This window comes from Mustela nigripes, chromosome 6 (genome assembly GCF_022355385.1).
Source record: "Mustela nigripes isolate SB6536 chromosome 6, MUSNIG.SB6536, whole genome shotgun sequence".
NCBI lineage: Eukaryota > Metazoa > Chordata > Mammalia > Carnivora > Mustelidae > Mustela > Mustela nigripes.
The window spans coordinates 48,789,174-48,804,668 of record NC_081562.1 but is presented as its reverse complement, the minus strand read 5'-3'; positions in this window follow the sequence as shown (position 1 = coordinate 48,804,668).

The window sequence follows — 15,495 nt, the reverse complement described above, 5'->3', positions numbered from 1 at the left end:
CTCTGGCTGTGTTCCAGAGGACTCCAAGACTGACCCCCATCTACCTGTAGTCCTTTCCTTGGTGGTTTGATTATTTCCTTCTGTTTTCCCCTGGCAATAGCAGCTCTGTTAATTGAAGCCACCTGTTTGGTGGCATGTCCTCTAATCCCCAAGAGGAGCTGAAGCTCCGTGTGTGGCTCTGTTTGTTAGCTCACCACAGTCTGCGTATGAATTTGATTGCACAAGAGAAGCCTGGGGTCAGCCCAAATCCAAATTGAGTCTGTTGGGGGCTTGCAAAACTTGCAATTGGAGCAAGTGCATGAATATTGCTCTGTATCACAAGTGTGCCTTCATTTAAACAAACTGAAATGTGGAAAGGCATAATTAAGAAAACTGAGAAATCTGAGGTGATGAGTCTTAGAAACATAATCTCTGAAATAAAAGGAATCCTAGAAGCCACTTAATTCAACCTTTTTTTCTAATATATGTTTCCTTCTTACAAAATCCCTCTTTTTTAAAAATAGTATAATCTGTTTTTTAAAAGATTTTATTTATTTGACAGAGACACAGCGAGAGAGGGAACAAAATCTCTTATAAGTGGCTTTCAATATTTGAAGCATCCAGTGAAAAGAAACATATTTTCTCAAGAAGTAGTTCCTGCCATTTTCAGAGAGATAATGAAGTTTCTCCCATATATTAAACCAAAAACTATTCCCATATTTATTCAGCCCATTTGTTTAAATACTCACACTTGCAACTACAGATGGTCCTTGACTTACGATGGTTCTACTTACAATTTTTCAACTTGATGATGGTGCAAAACAATACACATTCAATAGAGAGCATACTTTGAATTTTCCCAGGCTAGAGATATGTGATACAGTATTCTCTCATGATGCTGGGCAGTGGTGGCAAGGTAGCTCCCAGTGAGCCATGTGATCATGAGGGTAAACAGCCAGGATACTTACAACCATTCTGTACCCAACCATTCTGTTTTTCATTTTCAGCACAGTATTCAATAAATTACATGAGGTATTCAACACTTCATTATAAAATAAGCTTTATGTTATGGGGCGCCTGGCTAAGCCTCTGCCTTTGGCTCAGGTCATGATCTCAGGGTCCTGGGATCGAGCCCCACATCGGGCTCTCTGCTCATCAGGGAGCCTGCTTCCCTTCCTCTCTCTCTCTGCCTGCCTCTCTGCCTACTTGTGATCTCTGTCTGTCAAATAAATAAATAAAAATCTTAAAAAAAATAAAATAAGCTTTATGTTAGATTATTTTGCCTAACCGTAGACTAATGTAAGTATGCTGGGTGTGTTTGAGGTAAGCTAGGCTAAGCTGTGACATTTGGTAGCTTAGGTGTATTAAATGTATTTTTGACCTATGATACATTCAGTTTACAGTGGGTTTATTGGGATGTAACCCCATCATAAGTCAGGGAAATTTTGTATATAGGAAAATTAAAATTGTATCCCAAATTTCACATATTTAAAGACACTATAATACTCCACAAATACTTATTTTTCTCTAGGCAAAATACTCTCAGGGTTTCAACCTTTCCTTATAATAGGATTTACAAATCTTTTTTCTATCATCTTTTCTATCTTTTTTCTATCATCTTTTCTATCTTTTTTCTTTCCTCAATCACAAAATTGTCTCTCCTAAGGTAGGTCCCAGAAATAGACTGGTGATCTGAAGGCAAGGTATAGAAGAGAGCTTATCATATACCTTAACCAGAAATGATAAGACAGGCAGAAAACAATGTTTTAAATGTCAGTAGTAAGTTCTTCCTATCAACAATTACTCAAATTATAAGTGGACTAAACTCCCCAATCAAAAGACAGAGTAGTTTAGTGATGTTTTTTAAAAAGGCAAAACTGTATGCTATCCACAAGAGACTTACTTTAGATTTAAGGAGACACATAGGATGAAAATAAAGAATGGGAAAAAATATCCCATGTAAACACTAATCAAAAGAGAGAAGGGGTGGTAAGACAAAATAGACCTTAAGTCAGAAACTGTCATGAGACAAATATATAATGATAAAAGGGTTAAATGACCAGGAAGATGTAATCATTATTAATATATATGTACCCAACATAAGAGCACCTAAATCTATACAGCTAATTTCGACAGAACTGAAAGGAGAAATAGACAGCAACATCATAACAAAAGATTTCAATACCTTAATTTCAATAATGGATAGAAATCCACAAAGAAGGTCAATAAGGAAGCAGAGTACATGAACAGCACTATAGACCAAATGGACTTAACATCAGTACATTTCACTCAACAGCAGCAAAATACGCATTCCAAGTACACACAAAACCTATTCCAGGATAGACCTCATCCCACCCAAGTCACCAAACAAGTCTAAAAAAATTTTAAAAGACTGAAATTATGCTAAGAATCTTTTCTAACCACAGTGGAATGAGATGGAATCAATAACAGAAAGAACACTGGAAAAGTCATAAATATGTGAAAATTAAACAACTTATTCTTGGATAATCAATGGGCCAAAGGAATCAAAAAGGAAATAATAAATCAAAAAGGATTAGAAAATATATTGAGACAAATGGGGAAAAAAAGCACAATACACTAAAACTTATGGGGTGCAGCAAAAGGAGGACTAAGAGGAGATTTTATAGTGTTACTCACATTAACAAAGAAGATTTCAAATAAACAACCTAACTACACCTCAAGGTACTAGAAAAAGAAGAACAAAATAAGCCCAAAGTTAGCAGAAAGAATAATCAAGATTAGAGCAAAAATAAATGAAACAGAAAAGAACAATAAAACTAAGAGTTGGCTTTTTGAGAAGACCAACAAAATTGAGAAACCTTTAGCTATACTAACTACGAATAAGAGAGAGAAGACAAATAAATCAGACATAAAAGAGGAGACATTACAACCGATGCCACCAAAATAAAAAGTATTCTAAGACACTATTATGAATAATTATATACCAAAGAATTTGATAATTGAGAAAAAAAATGGATAAATATCTAGATCTATAACCTACCAAGACTGAATCGTAAGTAAATAAAATATCTGAACAGATCTACAACTAGTAAAGAGACTGAATCGGTAATCGAAAACCATTCAACAAAGAAAAACACTGGGATCAGATGGGTTCACTAGTGAGGTCTACCAAACATTTACAGAAATAACATCAATCCTTCTCAAAGTTTTCCAAAAAAACTGAAGAGGGTGGAATGTTTCCAATCTAACTTTATTAGATCAGCATTACTCTAATAACAAAGCCAGAAGACACTATAAGGAAACTACGGACCAATGTTCCTGATGAATATAGGTGCAAAAATCCTGAACAAAATACTAGCAAATCAAATTCAACAACCCTTAAAAAGAATCATAATACCATGACCTAGCAGGGTTTATCCCTGGGATGCAAGTATAGTTCAACATACAAAAACTAATCAATGTAAAACACCATATTAACAGAACAAAGTTTTAAAAACACAAGGTATCTCTTCTCCTAATGAAGGGGGAGAAATTGGAGTGGGAGAAGAACCATGAGGGACTATGGATTCCAGGAAACAAACAGAGAGTTTTAGAAAGGAGTGGGGGAGGCGAGATAGGTAAGCCCAGTGACAGATATTAAAGAGGGCATGGATTGCATAGAGGAGCACTGGGTGTTATGGGTGTTATACGCAAACAGTGAAGCATGGAAACACTACATCAAAAATATTAATAACATACTATATGGTGACTAACATAACAAATTAAAATATGCAAGGTATCTCCGTACACACAAAAATCATTTGACAAATTCAACACATTTTTATGATAAGAACACTGAAAAACTGCAAATAGCATGAAATTACTTTGCCATAAAAGTACCATATATAAACAGCCCATAGATGTCATCATACCCGCAAGTGAAAACCTGAAAGGTTGTCCACTTCTGCCATTTCTATTCAACATAGTACTGAAAGACCTAGCCAAAACAATTAGGCTAGAAAAAGAAATGAGACACATTTAAATTAGAAAGAAAGAAGTAAAATTACCTCTGGATATGACATAATCATATATGTAGAAAACTGCAAAGATTACACTACAAATATCTATTAGAACTAATAAATTCAGCAAAGTTGGAGGATAAAAAACTAACATACAAAAATCTGTTGCATTTTTATACACTGATAATGAACAATCCAAAAAGGAAATTAAGAAAGCAATCTCATTTGTAATATCATCAATAAATAAATAAATAAATACCTACTTAAGTACAAATTTAACCAAGGAAATGAAAGACATATACTGAAAACTATAAAATACTGCTGAAAATAATTTAAGAGACACAAACTAATGGCAAAATGTCTCATGTTCATGAATTGGAAGACTTACTGGTAAAATGGCTATGCTATTCAACACAATCTACAGATTGAATGCAATCTCTATTAAAATCCCAGTGGCATTTTTTAGAGACATAGAAAAAAGACTCCTGAAATTGGTATGGAACCAAAAGGAACCGAAATATTCAAAACATCTTGAAAAGAAATGAAGATGACATCATGCTTTCCCGTTTCAAAACATAAAGCTATGATAATCAAAATAGTATGGTCCTGGCATAAAGACAGACATGTAGAACAACTGAACAGAAGACAGAGCCCCCAAATAAACCCATGCATATGGTCAACCGATCTTCAACAAAGGTATCAAGAATACACAATAGAGAATGAGAGTCTCCTCAACAAATGGCATTGAGAAGATTGGACAGTCACATGCAAAAGAATGAAACTTGACCACTGTCTTACACCATACACAAAAATCAACTCAATGATAAAAGACTGAAACATTAGATCTGAAACTAGAGAACTCCTAAACGAAAACATAGGGGGAAAGCTCCATGATGTTGGTCTTGGCAATGATTTCTTGGGTGATATGAAAAACAACAAAACCAAAAATAGATGAGTGGAATTACATCAAACCAAAAATCTTTTGCACAGCAAAATCAACAATCAATAGAGTGAAAAGGCAATCTACAGGATGGGAGAAAATATTTACCAGCCATATATCTGATAAGGGTTTAATCTCCAATATATATAAGGAACTTCCACAACTGAATAGCAAAACAACACAAAACAAAACAAAAAAACCCTAATAACCTGGTTAAAACTGGGCAAAAATTTCTTTAAAAAAAAAAAAAAAAAAAAAACAGGGTCGCCTGGGTGGCTTAGTGGGTTGGGAACTCTGCCTTTGGCTCAGGTCATGCTCCCAGAGTGCTGGGATTGAGCCTTGAATTGGGCTCTCTAATCAGCAGGGTGCCTGCTTCCTCCTCTCTCTCTCTCTGCCTGTCTCTCTGCCTACTTGTGATCTCTGTCTGTCAAATAAATAAATAAAATCTTTAAAACAAAAACAAACATAAAAAAACAAAAAAGCACAACACGTATAAATGGCCAAAAGGTTATATGAAAAGATGCTCAACATCACTAATCAACAGGGAGATGCAATCAAAACCACAATGAAATATCACCTCAGCTATTAAGATAGCCACTGCTATGAGCGAAATGTTTGTGTGCCCCCTCCCATTCGTATGTTGAAGCCTAATCTTTATTGTGATGCAATCTGAGGGCAGAGCCTTTGGAAAGTAATTAGGTTTGGATGAGGTCATGGAAGTGGAGCCCCGTGATAGAGCTGGTGCCCTTGTAAAGGGATAAAGAGACCAGAGATCTCTCTCTATGTGAGGACACAATGATCAGTCAACCTTCTGTGTATCAGGAAGGTGGCTCTTACCTGAGAACAAATCTGCCAATGCCTTGATCTTGGACTTCCAAGCCTTCAGAACTGTGAGAAATAAATGTTTATTGTTTAAGCCACACAGTTTGTAGTACTTTTGTTATAGCAGCCTAAATTGACGATAGGAATTATCAACAACAACAACAACAACAGAAAATAACAAGTGTTGGTGAGGATATGGAGAAATTGGAACCCTTATGCAACTGTTGGTGGGAATGCAAAATGGTGCGGCTGCTATGGAAAACAACATGGAGATTCCTCACAAAATTAAAAATAGAAATACCATATGATCCAGCCCACCCACTTCTGAGTACATAGCCAAAAGAACTGAAATCAGTATCTTGAAGGAGCATCCGCACTCCCATATTTATTGCAGCATTATTCACAATAGACAAGAGGTGGAAACAACTGACAGATAAATGCATATGGAAAATGTAGTATATATGCATGATGGAATATTAGCCATAAAAAAGAAAGAAATCCCATCATATGCTACTATGGGGATGAATATTGAAGACATTATGCTAAGTAAAATAAGCCAGTCACAGAAGGACAAATATTGCATGATTCTATGTATATGGGTTATGTAAAATAGTCAAACTCATAGAAGCAGAAAGTAGAATGGTGGTTGCCAGAGACTGAGAAGGGGAAACTGGGAGTTGCTATTAAATGGGTATAAAGTTTCGGTCATGCAAAATCAAACAGTTCTAGAGAACTGCTCTTCACCATTCTGTCTATAGTTAAGAATACTATACATTCCACTTAAAAATTTGTTAAGAGGGCAGATGCCATCCTATGTTTTTACCACAATAACAATAATAAAGCCTACTTTAATTTCCAGGCATATCAATATCCCCAGCAAAAAAAGAAACCTATACAGGAAAAAAAAAAAAAAAAAAGAAAGAAAGAAAGAAAATAAAAAGAAAAGCTGTGGATTTCCACCATGCCCATGGATGTACCAGACTTTCCAAATAATATTGCCACCTGGAAGCCCATTTTTGGTCTTTAAAGTATGTAAAGGCTTTGCAAAAGTGCTCATAGGTGAAACAGCACAAAGCATCTACAACCATCTCGGAGAGAGCCTTCTGCTTCCAGGAATAAAGTCACACATTCACAGGTGCTTCCTGTTTTTTCAAACACCATGCCCACCTTCTGCACACCAAGCTTGCATTCTGCAAAACGTGAGCCCAACAGGAAGCTGTCTGCAAATTCAGGTAGCTTTTCTGACTCTTAATGAGGTCTTGAATATTCTTTCAGAGAAATGCCAGCAAAAACTGTAGTCATTTGAGGAAGAATAAGTCTGGAAGAAAAATACACAGAGGACTAGCACCAAGAGGGTGAGAATATTTTTCTGTGAAAAATGCTGTCTGCAAGTTACATATTTAAACAAATATATGTGTTTTCTTTATGTTTTGGGCTCCTATGGGTAGAATTAGGTGAACTGATTGCAACTGGGTGGTGGTTGTCATTTCTCTGTTGTGATGTAAGGAGAGGAAGAAGGAAGGTGAAGTAGAGAGTAGTAAGGAGAACTGTATGGCTGGAATGCCCCAGCTAAGCTCAGGGGAAGAATTACTGGAAGAACTTTTCTATTTTTACAAGCTTGTCCTGAGATTTCAGAGCCACCAACTTGAAATGAGCATGTGGAGCATTGATTAAATTGTCATAGTGTTCCCAATAAGCTTTGATTAAACTACGCTGGGTAATGTCTTCTTAAAAATGGTCATAGGTGGGGCGCCTGGATGGCTCAGTGGGTTAAGCCGCTGCCTTCAGCTCAGGTCGTGATCCTGGGGTCCTGGAATGGAGTCCCTCATTAGGCTCTCTGCTTCGGCCGGGAGCCTGCTTCCTCCTCTCTCTCTCTGCCTGACTCTCTGCCTACTAGTGCTCTCTGTCTGTCAAATAAATAAAAAAATCTTTAAAAAAAAAAATGGTCACAGGTAGACTTGGAATGAAAATGGCAAGCTCTGTAATCAGTTTTCAAATGGGTTCGGAGAAGAAGTTGTTCAAGGCAATGAATGACAAGTCACATATTATAGGTAATGAATAATCTTGGGTAACAGACTGATTTTTTTGTAATTAAAGTTCAAAACTGGAGAAATTAGTAATTTCTAGTAATATTTGTTTAGCTCCCAATGTAATACATTGGGAAATAAAAAATACATTTTTAACAATTTCTTAAATTTTATTTTTTTCAGTGTTCTAAAATTCTTCCAGTGTACATTTTTATATTTTCTATTGTTTTTTCTGTTTTTGTCCAATCTGTGTTATCAAATTAAGTTAAACTACATAAATGTTTTTGTTTCTTAAACTCTTTGATGCTTTTTTTTTCCACAATGGAATTAAAATCAATAACAACAAAGGAAAGCTTCTTCCAGTTAACGGGCAAAAAGGCTGGATGGGAGAATTTTCCTCTTCTAGGGGTTCAAATAAGTATCTGTAACTTACACCAGGCAGAAGTGGTTCACATACATCCTAAAGAAGATGACATATAGCAGTAAATTAAAGGAACAAAGCTAAGGTTGATTAACTTCCTTTTGTTTGTAATAACAAAGATGGAAACACATTAACATTTTCTTTTTCTTTTTCTTTTTTTTTAAATATTTAATTTATTTATTTGACAGACAGAGATCATAGATAGGCGGAGAGACAGGCATAGAGAGAAGGGGGAAGCAGGCTCCCTGCCAAGCAGAGAGCCTGACGTGGGGCTTGATCCCAGGACCCTGAGATCATGACCCGAGTGAAGGCAGAGGCTTAACCTACTGAGCCACCCAGGGACCCACATATGAACATTTTCTCTAACAAAATCTTTCAAATACATATTATTTTGAAAAGTTTATACATCTAAGAGTTTGAAAAACTATGATTTTTTAAACTGTATAATCTGGGGGCACCTGGGTGGCTCAGTGGGTTCAAGCCTCTGCCCTCAGCTCAGGTCGTGATCCCAGCGTCCTGGGATTGAGCCCCACATCGGGCTCTCTGCTCAGCAGGGAGCCTGCTTCCTCCTCTCTCTCTCTCTGCCTGCCTCTCTGCCTACTTGTAATCTCTGTCTGTCAAGTAAATAAATAAAATCTTTAAAAAAAAAAACAAAACACTGTATAATCTGTCCTACACAAGAATTTATTCCTCTTTCAGCTATCTCATGTAGTTTGGTAAAGCATCATGTCACTGTGGGAGAATATCTATTGAGGAGCCCAACAACTAAATGTTATTGATTCAAAGAAGTCCTTGTGCTGAGGAACCTGACTTCCTCTCTGGACATACATATAACATGGTGCAAAAATACCAAATAATGACAAAGGCGGGCAGGGTTCCATCACTCCCGTCTGTCACTTACTAAATGTCTCCGGGTTTCTCATCAGCAAAACAAGAAAATTGGATTAGGTATGCTCTGAAACCTTTTCTGGCTTTAAAATGTATTGATTCTGGGGCGCCTAGGTGGCTCAGTGGGTTAAAGCCTCTGCCTTCAGCTCAGGTCATGATCCCAGGGTCCAGGGATCGAGCCCCGCATCGGGCTCTCTGCTGAGCAGGGAGCCTGCTTCCCCCCTCTCTCTGCCTCTCTGCCTACTTGTGATCTCCATCAAATAAATTAATAAAATCTTAAAAAAATAAAATGTATTGATTCTTAGGCTTTGAGAAAGCCTTGAATAAAATATGGCACATGCTAAGTGTCAGATGAGTTGCTGTATTGGTTTTGAAGAGAGATATTACATAGGGCTGGAACAACTGAGAAGGACTCCATAGACTGAGCTCATGAGCTGCGTCTGGAAAAGGGGCAAAACCTACAAAGTCACAGAGGAGAGGCAGGAGTTTCCAGGCTCACTCAGCAGATAAGTAGACATTTGAATATGGCTAGATTCAGAGGATGTTCAAATATGGCCAGATGCACATCCGAGTACTATAGATAAAATCCTGTTTCTTGCTGCCTTAACACGCAAGGTTAATAAAGTTCACTTGTAGAAAAGGTTTAGTAGCTGAGGCAGATGATCTAATAGCCACAGCATCCTCAGAGGAGAGCCACCAAGACTGGTGGAGTTCCGTAAATTTTAATTCCAATATATTTAATATGGTGTTATATTAGCTTCAGGTACACAACACAGTGATTCAGCAGTTCTACACATCTACCAGTGTTCATCACATGTGTGTTCCTTGATTCCCATCACCTAGTTCACCCATCCCTCCCACCCATCTTGCCTTTGGTTACCATTAGTTTATTCTCTGTAGTTAAGTTTCTTGGTTTCTCTATTTTTTCCTTTGCCTAATTGTTTTGTTTCTTAAATTCTACATGTGAATGAAATCATATCGTATTTGTCTTTTTCATACTGACTTACTGTGCTTAGCATTATACTTTCTAGCTCCATCCAAAACAGGTCAGCTACATGAAAAAGGATGAAGCTGGACCGCTTCCTTACACCATACACAAACATAAACTCAAAATGGGTTAAAGACCTAAAAGTGATACCTGAAACCATAAAGACCCTAGAAGAGAGCTCAGGCAGTAAAAACTCTTACATCAGCCATAACAACATTCTTCAAGATTGGCTAGATTTTAAAACCAGAGATCTCGGGGTGTCTGGGTGGCTCAGTGGGTTAAGCCTCTGCCTTTGGCTCAGGTCATGATCCCAAGGGCCTCAGCACAGCAGGGAGCTGAGCAAATAAATAAATAAACAAATAAAATCTTTAAAAACAAAACAAACAAAAAAACACCAGAGCTATCTTTTAAATGGTGTAGTGTTCCTTAAGGAGATTGAGAAAATATGTCTTCTGGAACAAAAACTATGCAAAATCATAGGCTAACAGGACCACTGGCTCTAGGGAACAAGTCTCTAGAGGCAAAAATGACACTATCCACCAACTAAGAAAGCAACAGCTTCCACTTTCAATTAGGTCTATGTAACTCATGCTCTTTGCTCTCTGACCCCATTCTGTTCCCTCAGTCAGTTAGTTCCTTTATGATCACTCTCGATTCCAGGCCAACTCAAGCTGTATGATCAACTAGCATTAGCTCCCACAACCCCATTTCTTTGTCCATCTTCTATTTAACGATCCCATTACTTGCTCTCCCAATTCTACTCCTGAGCAACTGGGCACCGTTGTAGAATATTGCAACTGTTCCATGCAGTGATGGAGCACTGGGTGTGGTGCACAATAATGAATTTTGGAACACTGAAAAAAAATAAAAGAAAATAAAATTTTTTTAAAAATTGTAGCTTTGCTGAGTGTGGCATATATACACAAACATATATATATATATTTTTTTTTAAACTTTAATTAGATTGTCATTGTGATTCCACCATTTTTTAAAAATTCCTCCATAATCACCTTCTTAAAAAATTTCCACCACCATTTTCTTTATCCTAACATTCTTACTGTTCTACCTTTTACTTTCTAAAGGTATCTTACATCTGGTATTCTTGAAACTTTTGATGTTCCCTGATACTTTCTCAACTCTCCCTATCATTTCTAGTTTATGCCATATCTTCACCCAGATACCTACTTGGTCAACATTTAAAACATTTGCTATGATCCAGGCTCTTATCCACATAATATCACTTGATCTTTTCAACAACATTGGGAGGTACATACTATTATCTCCATTTTACAGATGAATAAGATGGGTGCTCAAGATCACTCAGCCAGCAAAGAACAAAGCTAGGATTTAAATTTCGGCAGTTTCAGCTCAGAGCTTACATTCTTTTCCCTCACCCTGACGGGAAGTGGGGAAGGGTGTGTATGTTTGGGTGGGGGGCAGGATATGAACATTGATATGCCTATATGATGTCATATCCAAGACTAATCTGTCTCTTTTGCCTCTGCCTTCTATCCCGTGCTTACTCGCCTACTCAAGGACTTTGTATTTGCTGCTTAACAGCTCAAAATCTGGTGGCTTAAAACAACAATCATAAAGCATTGCTCACAAGTCTAAAGGTAAGCTGGATGTTTCTGCTCACATGGGCCAGTTTGGCTAGTTGTATCTGTATTCACTCACATGACCAGCTGGAGACCTACCTGGGACTGGATGCTCTAGAATAGCCCTAGTCACATGTCTGGAAATTGGTCTGATGTCAGCTGGGGTGACAAAAGTGGCTAGGCCTTGTGTCACTCGTCATCAAAAACATCCAGGGCCTGTTCACATATTAGTTAGTGCTTGCAGGATCCCCCACCCCGACCACCAAGGGCCAAAAGAGAGTAAGCCTCTATGTACAATCGCTTTACAAGTCTCTGTCTGTATTACATGTGTTAATGTCTCACTAGTCAAGCAAAGTCAGGGTCAGAGTCACCAAAGTCACCAAAGTCTGAGTCACCAAAGGGAGCCACAACACCAAAATCCTGTAGACTCTGATGCATTAATTATATCCTACCCCTTCTCTTTAATCCATCCCTTTCCACCGACTCCCTTCTCTTTATCTACCAATATGGTGGAACATACTCTGTTCTAGAAAACTTCCCTTCTATCCCATTATCCCCTGAGGAATTTTGTAGCTGAGTCTACGAGTATTAGGGATTGACTGCATCAATCAGTTTTCTGAATTAACTTCCATGGAATTAACTTCCACGTAGAAAACAATAATATTGAATGATATTGAAAGGATGAAGTAGTTTAAAACTATGCAATAACCATGATAATTGTAAAGAACTCAGACTTTTATTCAGGGCGGAATACTGTTTAGGAATGTTGACACAGGGTGATAATAAGAAAGCAGACTTTTAGTTGGTTATATATTTTTTTATTAATTTTATTTTTTTTCAGTGTTCCAAAATTTATTGTTTATGCACCACACCCAGTGCTCCATGCATTATTTGCCCTCCATAATACCAGCCACAAGGCTCACCCAACCTCCCAAACCCCACCCCCCAAAACCCTCACTTTGTTTCTCAGAGTCTACTGTCTCTCATGGTTTCTCTACAGACAATGCACCCCTCACTACCTAGGCCTGAGAAAGATGCTCCCACTGCTCTGTCCTTGCACACCAGTGCTCCAGAATCTTTCTCCTGAGCCTTAGCAAGGATGCAAGACATCTAACCTTGAAATTTCATCTTCATTTCTACCTCATTATCTTAAAAGATAAGACTAAAGAACACTCAAGCTTTTCTCTGGCTTTCCCTAAGCTCTACTGAAGGGCATATATACTTTTAGCTTTAAAAATTGAACATAATTCGGGGCGCCTGGGTGGCTCAGTGGGTTAAAGCCTCTGCCTTCAGCTCAGGTCATGATACCATGGTCCTGGGATTGAGCCCCATGTCAGGCTCTCTGCCCCGCAGGGAATCTGCTTCCCTCTCTCTCTGCCTGCCTCTCTGCCTACTTGTGATCTCTCTGTCAAATAAATAAATAAAATCTTTAAAAAAAATTGAACATAACTGCCCAGTAATTTCCCAGCACTGTGTGAGAGTTTCTATTGCTCCACATCATTGCCCATGATCATTATTTTAATCCTTTTTCAACTTAAGAGGCATAAAATAGTATATATTTTAATTTGCTCTTCCACGCTATAAAAGCCTTGTATGTTTCATTGTACAGAATACTGAAGTGAAGTTTTCCTTTTCTTTCTCTTGCTACATCCCCTAATCTAATTTCTTTTAGGACTAATCAAATTCCTTTTAGTTTGTGATCTTTTAGCTGACAAGTTAGTCACCAGTTTCTTCTGGGTAAATATATCTCAAAGCAGGTATTTACTTCACACAGTAACAGAAAAGGTAAATTGTTTGCATAGTAGAGGTGATATGGTTGTGCCAGTTCTAAGGTTATAAAAATGTCTCTTGATTTTGTCTCCAATTTTCCTTCTCTTAAGTCCTCCCGCCAGTTGATAACCACTGTCAGCAGCCAAAGCACTGAGTGTAAGGTTGTATTTGTGATATTTGCAGGTTGGCTTAAGAAAATGAAGTTGCTATAAGTCTGAAAAAGATGTGTTCCTGTCACTTTCCTACCCCTGCTGAGGGATTTCAGACATGAACAGATTTCCACTGGACTAGAATCATTTAAAAAAAAAAAAAGAAAAAACACCTCAGATAAGCATCTGAGTTCTGGGGCCTTTTACAAAAAAAAAGAACTTCCTTTTCTTTCTGTTTTAATTCCAGTATTTTGTTAGGAAGATTATTCCTTTAGAATAATTTATGCAGCTCATGATTAACTTTCCTCTCTTATTCAGACAGCATACAAGCTGGTGTTCAATTCAGTGAAAGCATCAACATATCCAGCAATGTCAGATCATTAAATAGAACATTATACAGTTATCAATAGACATTATAAACCTTTTTTAAAAGGTTACTGAAGAATCTTAAGTGATCTAAAAAATGTCCATGATATAAGGTTGAGTTATTGGAAATATATATATGTAATACACATTACACACACACACACACACACACACACACACACACACATTTTTCACATACCAAAATATTAAAAGTGGGTATCTCTGAGTGAAGAGATTATAAATTAGTAAACACTTAAAAACACATTTCTGATTTCCAATAGTTCTACCAAAAACATGTTATTTTTATAATCCAAAATGATTAGAACAAAAGTTATTAATAAAAAAAAGTAACATGGCTTGAAGTCCGGAATTATGATGCCACCACACTGTTGGTGGGAATGCAAGCTGGTGCAACCACTCTGGACAACAGCATGGAGGTTCCTCAAAATGTTGAAAATAGAACTACCCTATGACCCAGCAATTGCACTACTGGGTATTTACCCTAAAGATACAAACGTAGTGATCCGAAGGGGCACATGCACCCAAATGTTTATAGCAGCAATGTCCACAATAGCCAAACTATAGAAAGAACCTAGATGTCCATCAACAGATGAATGGATAAAGAAGATGTGGTATATATATACAATGGAATACTATGCAGCCATCAAAAGAAATGAAATCTTGCCATTTGCAACGACGTGGATGGAACTAGAGGGTATCATGCTTAGCGAAATAAGTCAAGCAGAGAAAGACAACTATCATATGATCTCCCTGATATGAGGAAGTGGAGATGCAACAGGGGGGTTAAGGGGGTAGGAGAAGAATAAATGAAACAAGATGGGATTGGGAGAGAGACAAACCATAAGTGACTCTTAATCTCACAAAACAAACTAAGGGTTGCTGGGGGGAGGGGGGTTGGGGGAAGGGGGGTTGGGTTATGGACATTGGGGAGGATATGTGCTATGGTGAGTGCTGTGAAGTGTGTAAACCTGGTGATTCACATACCTGTACCCCGGGGGATAAAAATATATTATATTATATGTTTATAAAAAATAAAAAATTAAAAAGAAAAAAAAAGTAACATGGCAAAAGTTCTGAGAAGACTTAGTCTTATATGGTAGAAGCTTTGATGTAATACTATATACACTTATTTTCCCTTTTGCTTTCTTGAATTTGACACTGGTTTAAGAGAATAATGCAATTGTAACTCACTAGATCTATTCTGCAAATATGCATTCAGTAAATTCAGACATGTACAGGCCAAGTTTGGTAGCCTGCTGGGATCTATTTGCATGAAGGAAAGAGGGTCTTGGTAGTGAAAAGTTATTATTTTCTGGATGGTTGATACCACTATGCCCTCCCAAAACCCCATCCACTATGGCATGGGAGAATATTTTAAACTCCCAAGCACTGGGTGGCATTCCAGTTGAGGTAAACAGGCATTATCACAGGAGAGTTGGAGTACACAAGCTTAGTTGAGGATATCCTTGGGGTAAACAAGAATTCATTAGAACTTCATAGAATAATAACAAACTTCCTACTCCTTCAGAAAATAATTGTGAGAGGA